A 16,625-nucleotide genomic window follows, 5' to 3' on the forward strand; every position below is an offset into this window, starting at 1 on the left:
CAAAGTGGAAAAAATGGAGAAGGAGGGGAAGCTTCTGATCCTGATCAAAAGAATGAACAAGGCATCAAAAAAAAAAGTGTAAAGGATCAAATTAAGGTGCTACCTTCTGGGGTGAGGCTAACTCCCCTTGGTTTCTCTCCCCTTTCAGGACCAAAACTATGCTTTGTCAGCCCCCACAACAGACTCCTCCACGCCCACCCCTTCCTGGCCACTTGTCGGCACCTGCTCTCCAGTAAAAGTGAGGCATACTCCAGTGTGGTTGTTTTTATGGAATTTACTTGCCTATGGAAGCATCCCTTTGAGGATTTAATCATAACAGCGAACATTCTTTATCAGAGCAATGCTGAAATAGGAGGCATACATGGTGCATAATTCTTGAAAAGCCCATCATAGGCTTGGGTCTTTATAACAAAATAAAGCTCCATATTAAACTATCAGGGATTACACTTCTGTAAAATAAATTAAATAAACGGCCAGCAAGGGTGTTTTACACAATTTATTGGTGCCCTCTGCAGTCAGTGCTACATCTCATTAGTGGCTGTGTCACTCATGAAAAATGTGGCACCCATCAGCATCGCTCATTAACCTAAAGCATGTGCCCACACATCAAATATATATTTTTTAATTATGGGAACATGCTATAAAGCAGTGCACATGTGCCATGAACAGCAAAGGGCATTCTAACCTCTCCAAGCCTCTTCTTGATTTTTTTTTTTTTTACCAAAATGGTGAATAAGATACTGTTCTCATCCTTTCAAAGTTTTTGCTCTCTACCGACTTTTTCCTCTTGCATTCATTGCAATAATCCAGACTTTGCCAATTTTTTTCCTTCCTGACATTTCATTTTTAATTAAAAATGACATTTTAATTAAAAGGAAACATATGTAGAATAAACAGAATACCTCACCAACAGCAGAGACTGGGGTTGTCCTGTCAGCCCAGTTTTAGCCTTTCTGGCTCACGCAAGGCTGCGCTGGGCTTCTCCACAACTGTTGCCAAGGCACGTTCTTGACAGAGAAAAAGAAAGACTTTTTAAGGTGGTCATCAAACCAAATTCCACCTACATCCAGAAGTCCCCAGGAGGTGCTGAGGGTGAAAAATGGAGAGACTATACCCACTCAAAACTGTACAGTCCAGGACTTTCAAGGCTGGGAAAATCAACCTTTCTTCTATTCAAAATATTAAAACTATCGCTTTGGTGAGAGACCCCAGTTTTACAACTTTTCATGTTTACAGATGGCCTGATTTGGCAATCTTAAATGTTAAGGGAATTAGGAATCTGGCAGGAGGTAAGCATAGCCAAAAGTAAAGTATTACAATTTAAAACCAACCACCCTTCTATGAGCAGCCGCGACTTAGGAAGCTGTGCCTTCCCAGAGCCTTCTTGCCTCTCCTCTGAGAGCTGGTGCTGGACGGGTCCCTGGCTGGGGGTGCGGAGGGGTGCACCAACCCTCTCCCTGGAGTGGGCTGACTCCCTGCACAAAAGCATATTGTGGTGTGGCAGGGAACAGCATCAAGACTGCACAAAACGACAAAGAAAGAAGCTAACAATGGATGAACACTGAATGAAGGACAAGGAAATGATTCTTTAAACAAAAACACCAAAGAACATGAATTGGCCCATGTCCTCAGAAAGTTACACGGGGATGAGGATCAATAGGAATCACAGTGATGGCCCAGCTCTCCCCAGATATAACGCACGTTTTCGGACAAGCATAAGGGCATTGGGACAGATGAAAATCAGTCACGAACAGTCACTGTAATTATAACCCAGCGCAAAGGGAAGAAGGAAAAGAATATAATTTTGTGGCATCTCCTAGATGCCAATGAACTGCTTTGTCATTCCATCCAAAGAAGAATTCCTTACATCAGTGTCATGGATTGAAATCAGTGCCCCCAAAGAAATATATTAAAGTCCTGACCTCCAGTGACTCTAAGTGTGAATTTATTTGGAAACAGGGTCATTGCAAATGTGATTAGTTGATTTAAAATGAGGTCATACTGGAGACCTATAGGTTTCAGAAGGAACATTTCATACTTCTGGCTCCCCAAACCATGAGATAATAAATGTGTTATTTTAACCACTCAGTTTGTAATGGTCCAATTACAGCCCCAGGAACCAATACCATCAGGTGTAACAATCTTGGCACATTACAGGGGAAAAATGAGGCCTAGAAATCTGAATTACTGTCTTAAAATCCCATCCTTATTGAGGGGCCCAAATCAAGCTGACACAAAGCTTTGTGCTTCACCAAATATTACAATGCCTTCAGGCCTTTAGACAGGTATCCAATAGGAATTCCATAATGACATGAAGAGTTCATGACTTTGAAACACATAAGAGGCTAATATTAATGAAACAGTTCACTCCCCATGTTTTTACCCCCCCCCCCATCACCTCGTGTGAAGAAAAACCACATAACCATCAGACTGGATTCTTTCAACATGTATTTACTAAACTCCTATTATCTGTTTCTTCGGGTATTGTTCTAGGAACTGCCTTCAAAGATTTTGCAATGAATCTGGGAAAGCATACATGCAAAATTAGGTTAAAAAGTACCCTGGCGTCAAGGACGGTAGTACAGAGTTATATACCTGACATATATTGGGGACTAAAGAGCTGAGCAGGGCGATCACGAATGGGGCTAGAATTCATTCTCTTAGATGTGCAAGCTAGCAAATTAAATATGTATTAAAGGGAATTTTTATTAGCAATGATCATTTGTGAATGGATTCTTCAGAGAAATTGTGAGAGAGATCTATATGAATATGTGAAGCAGCTCTGTGTTCTCACAGTCATCAGCCACTCAGTTGTCCAAAACAAGCTTGTGTATAATGAGAACCAACCCACCCATCTCCATGCACAGATTGGATACTGAGGATGGAAACTCTTCATTCCTTACACACACGCATAATTTATTATTGATATTAACATGATTTACTCTTCTATTGTCTTCATTAGTAAAACTTTACCCTTCTGGGAGACCCTACCTCAGGCAAATAGCTTGATTGCTCATTAGAGAAACTTCTGGAAATAGACACCAACTGTTCCTTGGAAAGCATCAATAGGTTTGTGCCCTAAGAGTCTTCCAATTCCTTCCTTCAAAAATTCTCACCTTGCTGTTTCCACCAATCCTGGATGGTTGTACGGGGATCCTTATTCAATCCTATGAAGTCCCCATATGGAAACACATCTTAAACCAAAGCTTAAACCCTCAGTAAATTCAAACCTGATTTTCCGCCCCAGACACAATCAAAGTTCTATTGAGAGGGTATTCTCTCTTACCTCAGTAAACAATTGGTAAAAGAGAAACTGAATCATATTAAAAATTTAAGAGATATTTGGGCAAAAATCGATTCAAATCAGGAGGTGACCAAACCAGAAGTGATTAGAAATACTCCACCAACAGGAACAAAGAGCAAGACTTTACAGAGAAGGGGTAGAAATCAAGCAGAGAAATTATTTGATGGGCTACACCTTAAGTCCTTGCATTATTTGGGAAAGCCTAGTTGGCTGTTTGTGATTGGTTGCTCTTAGGTTTTGATTTCTTGACCTTGAGGCATTTACAAGCTCAGGCTTCTGGTTTGCTTACATGGGCTACTCAGGCCTTAAAGCCGCCTCAGTCTACTGACCTTCCTGTTTAATTACTTTAACATAGTAAACTAAATTTTATCTCAACAAGTTGTGCTAGGCTGATGATATTTGGGAAGCTAGCATTTAACAATAATAGTGAACAAAGAAAAGGGGAAAGGTGTAAAGAGGAAATAACAACTTTAGTTTTTAACCCACTGAAATTTAGGTGTCTGAGAAACAACAAAGTAGAGAAGTCCATAAAGGCAGGTAAAGGGAGCTTAAGAGGAAGATTTGAACAGGTCTGGAGGCATTACCGGGATCACTCAAGGAGTAGGTGGAGTGTGATACAGAAGGAACCTGGGCAGAAAGCTGAGAAGGATTCATTGTAAAAGGAAGGGGTGAAGGAGAGAACCCCCAGAAAGGAGACTAAAAAGTAAAAGGATGGGGAAAAAAATCCAGAGAGTTAGCTTTCATGGTGCCCAACAGTAAGTAGACAGTACTTTAAAAAGTAAGGCGCAGTCCACAGCGCTAAATATTTCAGAAAGGACACACACACACACACACACACACACACACACACACACACACTAAATATGGTGGAATCTACCACAGAGTATCTTCCAAAAGGAGAGCTAACTCAAAATCTAATTAATGATCAAATGATCTTAAACTCTTCAAGACAATTTTACTCCATTGCAATATACATCATCAACTTTCGGGCATGTAATTCCGATCTCTGAGGAAAGAGTGAGCTCTAGCTGATTAAGAACAAAGTGGTTTTCATGAAAATAAACAAACAAAAAGGGTTGTCACCTAAATTACATGATGCAAAGAAGGGCTTAGTTTTAAATTTCTTTAAGTAAACCTCAGTTTTCCTGGAGCTATTTAATTATCAAGCTTGTTCCACTGTATTACCTTAATCCCTGATCGAAATGAGAAAACAATATGTTTTTTTCTGGTCATTTCATAATCATTCATTAAAACAGTGAGATCATTTACACAAGCTAAATTCTCATCCCCAGTCAGTCTCCCAAATGACTAAGTGGCATATCCCTGGCTGCTAAACAAAAGCTTTTCTCTTAAAGTACTTAACTTTCTTTGGTTTTGTTTTTAAGCAAAGGGATTTATCAGGTTCTGGGCTTTGTTTTGCATTTGAAGCTTTAGCTACTTGATCAGCTTTAGATATCTCCATTTGTTTTTCAGCCAGAGCCTCCTAGAGAGTCAGGACAAGTGAGGAGTGATTTGCCATGTATGGCCAAGCAAGTTTGGGGTTCTTCAAGCTCCTTCTCCTTCCCCGGATGGGCAAACATATAGCACCCTGTGGATTTAAAAGTTAGGGGCACCTGGGTGGCTCAGCCGGTTAAGTGTCCAACTTCGGCTCAGGTCATGATCTCACAGTTTGTGGGTTTGTGCCCCGCATCGGGCTCTGTGCTGACAGTTCAGAGCCTAAAACCTGCTTCAGATTCTGTGTATACGTCTCTCTCTCTCTCTCTCTCTCTCTCTCTGTCTCTCTGCCCCTCCCCTTATCGTGCTCTGTCTCTCAAAAATAAATAAACATTTAAAAAAGATCACTTACTGGTGCTGGTATTATGTTGACACTGCCTGATTTACTGACCTTAGGAAATAATTTTGACATCATACTAAATTATCTTTAGTAATCTTGGAGCATCAAGACTTTATTTAGATGTAAATTGTAGTCAGTGACAACTGTCCATAAACTACCTAGGACATCTAGTTGCATTCATCAGTGTTCGATGAAAGAAAAAAATCTAACCAATCATTAAAAATCATTATCACCATGGAGGAAAATGCCAAATATATATCTTCAAAAATAAAGATCACCATAAGCCAATCCAGAAATCATTGAATTAGTCCTTTTTGGCTGCTCACCAGCCCCAAGGCATTGAACCAGCTGGTGGGCAAGGGGGACGGAAGGGTGGTAAGAGAAGTGCTGTATAAGCTGCTTATCCCCTGGAAAGGTTTGTTTTTTTAATGTGTATTTTTAAGAGAGAGAGAGAGAGAGAGAGAGAGAGAGAGAGAGAGAGAGAGAGCGTGAGTCGGGGAGGGGCAAGAGAGGGAAACGCAGAATCTGAAACAGGCTCCAGGCTGAGCTGTCAGCACAGAGCCCAGCTCAGGGCTTAGACTCACATTCCATGAGATCATGACCTGAGCCGAAGGCTGACGCTTCACCCACTGAGCCGCCCAGGCGCCCCCACCCTAGAAAAGTTTAGAATTGGAGTCCTGTGGGACAACTGTTAGTTTGGAGCATGATGCCAGGTTATCTTTAATATGATTTCTTTTACAGTGCATTTTAAAGTTCCTGTGCGTTATCCGATATACACATGTACATATAAATAAGTACCCAACATACACATGCTAAAGAACAAGAGCCCCAAAGGAATAGATTAAGCATTCTGTTCACCTTTGGAACCAAAATGCTAATCCCAGGGCCTGGCACCAAATAATTACTTAAAAAGAGTTGCTTGGAGGAACAAATGATAGCATTATTCCATTTGTGCTGTTATTATGGTTGTTATGGTAGATATAGAGAAGATATTGAGGACAGCTAAGTAATTCATTTTCAATTACCTCCAGGATGGTAGTAGAGACCAATATCAATAAATCCACACCATTTTTCTTCAGTGACCCTGCTGTTTCATACTAAGAACATGTTGACTCTAAGGATGCTAATAATAGCATTCTTCCACCAAATTATTCCCTCCCATTTAGACTCTGTATTTTATATTCAAGAAGTTATCAGTAAAGTTACGACTAAGTAGCCTTATTTGAGGGCATTTTTAGGTCATATAAAATGGTCCCACTTTCAAAGTGCCAAGAGCTATTTTTGCTGAGGCATAAGACACAGTACTCGATGGTGAATAGTATTTAGAAGTCATTACACTAAAAAACATTATTTTTTATTTTTAAAAAATGTTCTTAATCTATTCATTTCTGAGAGACAGAGACACAGAGCATGAGTGGGGGAGGGGCAGAGAGAGGGAGACACAGAATACAAAGCGGGCTCCAGGCACAGAGCCTGATGTGGGGGTCGAACTCACAAACTGTGATACCATGACCTGAGCTGAAGTTGGACACTTAACCAACTGAGCCACCCAGATGCCCCTAGAAAAGCATTATTTTTAATAGCATAGTGGAGTTGAAGTTTATACATGACTTATACTTTCTAGTTCAGGTACAAATGAAACAAATATAACGTAGGGGGAAAGCACTAGTCAGAATCTGGAGTCCATTCAAGACCATGTTTTCCTCTCCACACCATGTGACTTCAGGTAAGTCACTTAACATGTTTCTTCAGCTGTAAAACAGCATAATAATCCCTGTTTCACAGGATTTTTGTGGGTATTGAATGAGATGATGTGTGTTGAAGCTCATGTTTAATTATATCTAATTCAATTAACATTTTGCTGGTGCTATGTGAGAAATACTCTCATTTCTGAAAGTGTAATGTGCCAGTAACAAGTTAGACAAGCACTAATGCCATTGTCTTAATAAAACTGAGGTAACCAAAGTTACTTGAATCATGATATATAGTATATACCTAAGTAATAAAGGAAATCCCTTATAATTATATTGACTGGAGAAGTGTGTGTGTGTGTGTGTGTGTGTGTGTGTGTGTGTGTGTTTAATACTTTCTACACTGAAGGCCCAGAGCCTGAAAGATTGCCAAAAATTTCATCAGGAGACACTGAAGTGATAGTAAAATGGGCCAAACATTGAACAATTAGCTCAAGCTCTTCATTAGCCAATGGATCTACTTCATTTGTGATTGTGATCCAAAGAGGGATGGAAATGAACTCACAACCAAGACAGAGAAGGAAGTGAACCCAGGGAGTCCCTTCAGGGAAGCCAAGAGAAAGTTTGTAAATTTTTCAAAGTGTGGCCCATTTCAGTATCACTTCAATGTTCCCTGATGAAATTTTTGACATCTTCCTTTGGACTTTCAGTAAAGAGTGAAGATCCTTAACTAACTAACTAACTAACTAAATAAATAAATAAAATAATTAAAAGAAAAATAAAAAGTAAAGCCGTATGTTTCTTCACACAGTGGTGTCCAGTCACTATAATTAACAAGAAAGCTGCATCTTTTTTTACCAGTTTCCTATGCTATGCTAGAAGTGTACCAAGTATATAATTTAAAGGGTGATTGCATCTTCAGTCTGTCTCCATTGACAACTCCTTTCCAAGAATCAGTCTTGAATCTACTCCATGCTTATTTTGTAATGCCCTTCTTTTAAAAAATACCCTATAATTAATCTTATCCTCACTCTCCTGGCCATCAACACCAAGCTCCTCAGAAGAAGAGGCTTTCCTTACTATCCTCACTTTTTTGGTGTCCTATTCTTTCTTTAGCCGGGTATCATTTGGAAATAATTCCATGTATTACTACTTCAGTGAACCACTTACTTAAAAATACCATTGATGTTCTAATTATCAAATATCTTTTTGTTCTTTTCTCACCAATCATCGTATTTTATATTTCTGCACTTGACATCACCCTCTTTTTCTGTAAAGTCTGATCTTTCTCGTGGTATCAGAAATCCACTTTCCATCTTGTGGCTCCATCCTCTACTACAACCTCTAAATTCTCTACAAGTGGCAGTTGCTTCTCAGCCCAGGCAACTGGAGGGCTTTCTATCCCCAGGACCATGGCCACCTGTGAACACACCTTCATTGCCGTCAAGCCTGATGGGGTCCAGCACAGCCTCATGGGAGAGATCATCAGGTGTTTTGAGCAAAAGGTATCCTACCTCATTGCTATGAAATTAATTCAAGACCTTCTCAAGGAACATTACATTGATCTGAAGGGCCATCTTTGCTGGCCTGGTGAAGTACATGCAATCAGGGCCCACAGTCACCATGCTCTGGGAGGGGTCGAATGTGGTGAAGACAGGCCCAGTGAGCTTCAGGGAGACCACCCCTGAGGACTCCAAGCCTGGGACCATCATGGGGACGTTTGCATCCAAGTTGGCAGGAACATTATCCAAGACAGTGACTCTGTGGAGAGTGCAGAGAAGGAGATTTTCTGGCTTGTGGTTTCAGCCTGAGGAGCTGGTGGATTACAAGAGCTGTGCTCAGAACTGGATCTATGAGTAAGAAGAGAGGAGACTTGAGTGCTTTGCTCGCTCCATTTCCTCTCCCTCGCATGGGCAGGGGGCCAGGCACTAGCAAATTCAGTTATTTTTAAGAACTTCCTTATAATCTGGAGGGGAACTCTTGGGGCTGGGAGTGCTCTCTGTACAGGGCTATGTGCTAGCCTTAGAATAAAATGTTTCATCTCTGTGCCCCAAAATATGTACATGACAGACTATGTGGAAAATTTCTTAAAGACTAACATAGTGTATTATTTATGTATCTCACACAATACTTTGCACAGTGTAGACTTCAAGTAATGCTACTTAATTGAATTGTTAAACTGCTTGCATTAGAAAAGTTCTACTTTCCATTTCTTCTACTTTTTATACTTCTTGCTAAATTTTACTCTCATAAGCTCAAATGTAATCACAAATTAGGGTGACATATAAAACTGTTGGTTCTTGAAAATTAAGCCCTGGAAGTATTTTAATTTTATTATGAACCAAGAAGCTGTGTCATTTTTTTCCTAAGAAATTAATTATACCTTTAGATGAGAGGCTATCGTAGTGCGATTTCTAGACCACTGATGGCCCACAAGTGCCCTCTGAGTGGTCTTCAGGCTCATCGCTCGTAGTTTGCAGGTTTATAATAAGACACCATCTGTGCTTTTGTTGCCGCCATGACTTCATAATCTATTTACGATGGTCAATAAAATTCAAATATTACTTCAAGGGTACACCATTCATGCCATTAATTCTAAAATTTATTTTATTCTTTGGCTGAGAAAAAGTGGGCAGATGAAGGGGTTCACTGGAGTTTATGTCCAGCAACTGACCTGCAGATTGGTCAAGTGTGGTCGCCTTTCCTTCATAGTGCCTCTGGGCAGGAAAGGTTGAAAATCCTTCAAGACTTTCTCACCTAATCTGTGACATCACAAACCTTAGGTTTACTGTTGACCAGCTGCATGTAATCACATCCTTCTCTTTGAATCCAAGACAAAATTAGACATAAGCCATCAGTCATAAAGGACAGAAACCAAAAACGGGGAACCATGAGAGGCTATGGACACATCACCAAGGCATAAACTGTGTTCTTGGTTCTTTAGAACCTACTCAAATAACTCCAACTAACCAATGTTGTGTCTGGTATTATTTATTTCCCCCATTTAAATGTAAGCCTCAGTTACTCTAAAAACCAGCTTGATAATGCATAACTTCTCCATTAGGAATATTTTTATGGAGCCCATCGTTATGAATTCATTTGCTATTCACTGTAATAGCACATATCATAATGAATTCATTTAGTATTCATGGGGATAACACAAACACCATTTAGTAACTGGTTAATGAACTGAGTGGGGCTCTTTATCCTTCCTGGGTTTTATAAGAAACAATGCTCATTTATTTAAATCATCAACTTCTTTTTCAGCTTCATTTTATACATATACTACTTCTTCTTATTGCCCAATGTCCAAGTATAATGCTGGAGTAAAGAACAGCTTTCTCTGGAAAAGAGGAACCTGATAACAAAGGGCTCTGAGACATGGAAATTGGGCAACTAAGTGTAATTATGTTTCAGTTCATGGCAAATCAGTTTTTACAGTTTTATCCTGAAAATTAAAAATCACCAACAAAATAATATTACTTATGCACCAGGTTCTGAACTAAACTAAAAGCTCCATTATTAAGCCCGTTATGCAGATTTAAAAAAACAAAAACAAAAAAAAACAAAGTACAAAAAAACAAGTTACTTGTTCAAAATCACATGACAAACATGTAAGTGAAGGATCTAGAGTTCAAATCCAAGAAGTCCTATTCCAGATCCATGGCCTTCAAAGTGTGCTAAACCACATGCAATTTTAGTTATCAATATCTTAACTCTCCTTCTTTGCAAAATGATGTTACATGTGTATCTTACTTAATAAAGGCTAGGAATAAATGACCAAAATCCTCCTGAAGCAATTTGCAAAACTAAAATAACAAATAGCTTCAATAACCTATAGTAAATTGCTAAACCAAGAATTGGCAGAAGACAACTACTTTCTGTGCATAATTTGACTTGCAATAATTAATTGTTTTCAAGTAAGGTACAAACTTAGCAATTCAGGGTGAGTTGTGTCTGAAGTCCCTGTTCTCAGGGTAACATACAACATTCATCCCAAAATAAAATATTCCATATTCTTTAAACAAGGAAAGAGAAATATCGAAGAGAAAAAATAGGGTCTCCCTGGCAAAGTTAAGATCATCAGGGGGAGTCATGTATGATAGGGGTACCAGTTATTACATAGATTTCCTCTTACCAGATAACATTGAATAACATCTGCAAGCCAAACAAAATCTACCGCCAAATGCTAGCGGTCAAGAGAGAAGAAAGAACAACTCCCACTCTTTTATACATTTGTACAAATTATTAGTCATTGATTTTGTGCAAGAGATCAGAGCGTAGAAAGTGTGTGAATGAAATGGTATCTGAAGGAAATGGTACCTGTGAGTGCTAAGAAGTTAGAGAAGTTAGTGGAAGGGATGAGAATTATTTATTAATGTAGTCTCTTAGTTTTTCTGGAGAGGATTTAAGGTAATATTATAAAATAGAAAAATATGAATACACTATTTTTAAACACCCAGGATTATGGTTAGTAAGCCTATAAAGATTACTTCAGTGAATAGAATTGACACAAATTTGACTGTAAGGTTTTGGATGTTAATATGAAATAGTAAAATGGGTTTCATATAGAAGCCATACTGAACAACGTACTAGACAATGTCCTCAATAATATTCCCAAACAATTAATACAGTCATGTGATTCATAAACCTATTTCTCACAGTATCCCTCAACGAAAGGGCTAAGAGCCTCAGACACCAAAGCATCTTTCAATTAAGGAGTTATGCTGACATGATCCGTGTCACTGGTGACACAGTGAAGGCATCTAGCCCACCTCTTTAATGTTAGAGAGTAGACAAGAGAAATACAAAGGCTTTAATTTATTTATTCTCTTCCCCAATCCCCATGGACTCTACACATTGAAAGATGTTACTCCTAGAAAATGTATATTTGTACGTTAATTATTCTCTCTGGTTTTTTTTTTAATTGTTGTTTATTTATTTATTTTGAGAAAGACAGAGACAGCATGAGCAAGGGAGAGGCAGTGAGAGAGGGAGAGAGAAAGAGAATCCCAAGCAGACTGCACTGCCAGCACAAGCCAGACACAGATTTTGAACTCACAAACCATGAGATAATGACCCGAGCAGAAACTAAGAGTCAGACATTTAGCCCACTGAGCCACCCAGGTGCCCCTCGTTCTCTGTGTTATGTTGTAAGACATTTCCAACTCCTCAGCAGAGCTTCTGATAAGAATGAATCAGACACTGTCTCAATACTGAGTTGACTTCATTGGAGCCAAAAGAAAAGAAATACTGAAGTGTTATTACAGATCAATGTAAGGCTTCCTTCTGGCTTTTGAATAGTTAAACTAGTTGAATAGTTAAAAACCTTCCCAGTACAGACCCTTGTTTGGGACTCACTGGATTAGATCATAGGCGAAGGGATACATCCACTAACTACCTCACTGGAGAGGAGAGAGAGGGCTGGGTAACAAAGACCACAAAGGAGAAGAGGCAGTGGTGGGGAGGAGTAACCAAAACTAAAGAGAACAATAAAGAGAGAGAATAAAGAATAAATAGAGAGAGAAAGAAAGATAAAAATAGCTTTCAATTAAGGAGTGCTTTTACAATGTAGCCATGCACTAGACCAAGCGTTTTATAATTATGCTCTCATTTATTCTTCATATTAGCACCGACTGAGAGACGAGGAAACTAATACAGAGAAAGGGCAAGAAAGTTCATATCAAGTACAGAGCCGGGATTTCAATTCCTGATTTATCGGATTCCAAAGTACTTTAAAATGTAACCCTATCTTTTCTCCAGGAAACTTTAAAAGAGGAAAAGGAGGAGATATACAAATGGAAGCCTTTTAAATACAGGGCAGAGGAAGGAGTCAGCGGCGTGCAGGGGCAGGCAATAAGAAAGAAAAGCTGAAGTGGCAGCTTCACTGGCCCCAGTTACTTGTATTGTGTCTCTGTCTCGTAAAACACATGGAGGTTTTCATTACCGCCGCGTAACTGATGGCAGATCATACGGGAACGGACACAAGATGAAGTGTGCATATAAAAATAAAATGGTAAGAGGTTTTTGAAGCCTGTCTGGCTTCCTAGCTCAGCACACTTTAGATTTGTCTCCCATTTTAGGCAAACTCTCATGTTCCAGCCCCATTTCTGAAAGCCACCTCTTCGGTCCAGAAGACGTCCTGATTTTAAATAAAAGATATGAAAAGTACTTCTCTGTTTTATATGCATTACTCCAGAAAAAATTTATAAAATGCAAGCAAGACACAAAATTCCATTCCTGAGGTAAACCTGTAATGGAGATACATAGGATTGATAGAGGCTGAAGGGAACAAAGATCTATCTCCCAAGTTAGTTTGGTAAAATAATTCTCTGGCTTGTTTTGTTCTCCGTAAAAGCCAGTGTTTCAGTGGGTTTGCTGTAGCCCCCATGCTGAAAAGAGCTGTCAAAGATTGCCAAAAACAGAAATAATCCTTCAGTAAAATAAAAACATAACCACTGTGCAACTTTTGATTTTGAACATCTAAAAGATAGTGAGCAACATTGATATTTGGCTAGAAAGTTACTATAAAAAAATGTAAAATCAAAGACAAGCTGACAGGATTGGAAATACTCCACCATGGTGCGTAAACACAGCAATGAGAACTGGGTGGTAGCAAAGCCTTTATATTAGTGTTGGCGGCCTTCTTGGGAATCCATTCTCATGTTTACAGAAAATCTTTTGTCCCAAACACGTCAGGGTTTTTCTTGTTTTGTTTTGTTTTTGGTTTGGGTTTGTTTTGTTCTGTTTTTGTTTTTGTTTTCCAAAGAGAGCTGGTACAAGGTTTGGTACCTATCTTGGTCAAAGAGCCAGTTTAGTCACTGTGTACCTTACATCCAAGTCCTGATAGCTGAAAAGGCAAGTGGTGGCCATACCTTGCATGGCTCACCTTACAGACCCATTATTCCAGTAAAAACACAAAACTTCTGCTCATCTCTGTAAGTGTCATTTATGAGTCTGGTGGGCTAATAAGCTACTCTGCTCTTGAGGGCTGAATTGTGTCTCCCCCAAATCATGTGTAGAAGCCCTAACCCCCAGTATCTCAGTGACTACATTTGGACAAAGGGTCTTTATAGAGGTACCTGAGTTAAAATGAGGCTCTGTGAAGGTGGGTCCTAAATCCAGTCTTCCTGGTGTGCTTGTAAGAGGAAAGTTGGACACACAAAAGTGACACTGGGGACCTGTGCATACAGAGGAAAGACCATGTGAAGACACAGCAGAAAAGTGGCCATCTGCAAGCCATGGAAAGAAGCCTCAGCAGAGACCACCCTGGCTGACCCATTGATCTGGGATTTCCCAGCCTCCAGAACTGTGAGAAAACAAATTTCTGTTGTTTAAGTCACCCAGTCTGTGATATTTTGTTATGACATTCCTAGCATCCCAGTACACCTGCTGTTTTATCTGGAGGTTTAAGGCTGGGCTGGAGGGGGCAGTAGGCCTCCTCTCTGGGCCACCAACAGAATTGCAGAATTGCAGAACTGTGGATGAACAGCAGGCCACCTGATCTCCCTATGCTTCTCTCCCCTCTTTCTCCTTCCTCCACTCTGACCCTTTGCCTCCTCCTCTTACCACTTCACTAATACTCACCAAATAGCCATTTATTATTTTGAAGATCCAATGCTCCTTATCTTTCATCCTCTCATATTTACCACTGCACTTTTTTGTATACAGATAGTTTGCAACTTCACACACACACACACACACACACACACACACAATCATTCCACAATCGATGAGAACATTTTAGTTTGGATATATGTTTCCAGCTGAATCATAAGTCATCATTTGCAGGAGGTAAAGAAAGCAATGATTTTTGGCAATTTTTCTCTCTGCTATGAACACAATCTGGAGTTGCTATCTCATTTCATATGATCTTGATAAAATAAAAATGAGAACTGTCACATGTAAGGACATACTCCCACATTTATATTTTTCCTAAAGTTTATTCTCTTCCCCATTCCTGAAGGATTTGGCAGAAATGTGTTTTTCTTGGAGCTGGTTGTGTATTTCTTGAAATATTTGCAAAAGATGCATGCGGCAAGACTTCTAGGTTCAAACCAGCTCTGTAATATAACACAGAAGCCATTGCTTCTATATCTCCTGCTCTTGACTTTCTAGTCTAGAGAATAGGGAGAGGGCAGAATGAACATCTGTACAAAGGACATGGGAAACAAATAGGATACTAAACAAAAGTTCTTTTTTCAAGGTGACAACATCAGGATGGTGTTGACAGCGAAGATCCATAACCAAGACCCCAATAGGCAGGAGGCAGAAGAGATCCCTGATATTGTATGCAGAAAGTTTTTTTGTGTGTGCAACAGACATACATTAGGTGAGAATAAACCCTGTGGCTTTTCTCAGATGCTCAAAGAGGTATCTTCAGAGCAAATGATGTAATGGGTGAAGCTTAAGTTAGTGTCAAAATCATTGATCTATCACCAGTTAGTTAGGTAGCCTTATGAAGGATACTTATGTATTCTGCAAATCAGCTTCCTCATCAGTAAGAATGGTAATTGAGACTTTGTCACCATCTCTCTTGAGTAGTCTATTATTGTTCCCTGTTCAAAGAGTTATCCATAACCAGGCAATGTTAAGGAAATTCCAGAGAATACTGAAAGCAGGAATATGATTAGGATGTGGCATGTTGCATAATAGGACAGAGATTTCTGTCCATAAGTATTGATGGTCAATTTTTAAAATTCAGCCATAAATTATAGAAAACTTCATTAAGGCATTTGCTCTCTAGCAAACACTGTGGTGACAACATTATATGGATTTGCTCATTCAATCAAACAACAACCTTCTCAAGTAAGTTTTATTATTATCTACATTCTGAAGATGAGAGATCTGAAATTTAAGAGACTAAGTTGTCCAAAGTCACACAACCAGTAAGAAAGAAGGTTTTGAACTCAGATTTTAGAGTCCACACTCTTGACCAACTGTATAAGGTCTTCCAGTGGCATAATGGCTAATGATTCATAAGTCTAAATGATGAAAAATCATGCTGGATTTTCTTTCTTACAAATTATAATTATAATACCTTATTTTCTATTTCTCCTGGAATCAATAGTTATGGTTTAGGTACATGACAGTCTCTCTAAACACACTTTGATTTACCAGTTTTATACCCTTCTTGCATTTTTCCCACCATATCTCACCCTTCTGTTGCCTCTTCCCTTCACATATACCAGCTACCAGTTTGTGCTTTGAAGCTACTTAGCCTTCACCCAAAAACTAGTGGTTATATTTGTTCAATCTTATCTTGTCTTTTAAACTTCTTGTGCAAATGCACATTTATTCCCAGGCATAAAAACGTTGCTACAAATTGACATTCCAAATCATCATGTTCCCAGAGTTGATGATTGGTAAAAGAGATTTTTAAATATTAATTATAAATATAAAGCACCTTTAAAAAAAACTATTAAAGCTAAACCTTTGATATTTTCCAAATGATGGCATTCAGAGCTTCATGTCCCCATCCATCACACACACTATTTCTCAAACTTGCTCCAGCTGACCAAGGAGAAAAGCTTCAATCCGATTACCACATGTATTTTCAATACATAAAGTTCCACATGTCTTTTTTTTCTCAATTAGTGGGGATGAGAAAAAATGAGAAATTTGTCTTTCACATCCTGATTCTAGTTCAATGCTGAAAATGCAACCTACATAAGATGCATGCTTTTTTTACTGACATAATTCCTAAGTACACTCTTGTCCAGAACCATTTTTTATTAAGCATAGTGACAGAATATATGGAAGTGAAATTTCCCTGTCACAAGCAAGACTCTTCTAA

General features: G+C 39.1%; 1 pseudogene; it reads left to right on the plus strand.

The window, feature by feature from the left end:
• The first annotated feature begins 8,241 nt into the window (after positions 1-8,241).
• On the plus strand, positions 8,242-8,689 carry LOC115299979 (annotated as a pseudogene).
• Positions 8,690-16,625: the final 7,936 nt, after the last annotated feature.

This window comes from Suricata suricatta, chromosome 8 (genome assembly GCF_006229205.1).
Source record: "Suricata suricatta isolate VVHF042 chromosome 8, meerkat_22Aug2017_6uvM2_HiC, whole genome shotgun sequence".
NCBI lineage: Eukaryota > Metazoa > Chordata > Mammalia > Carnivora > Herpestidae > Suricata > Suricata suricatta.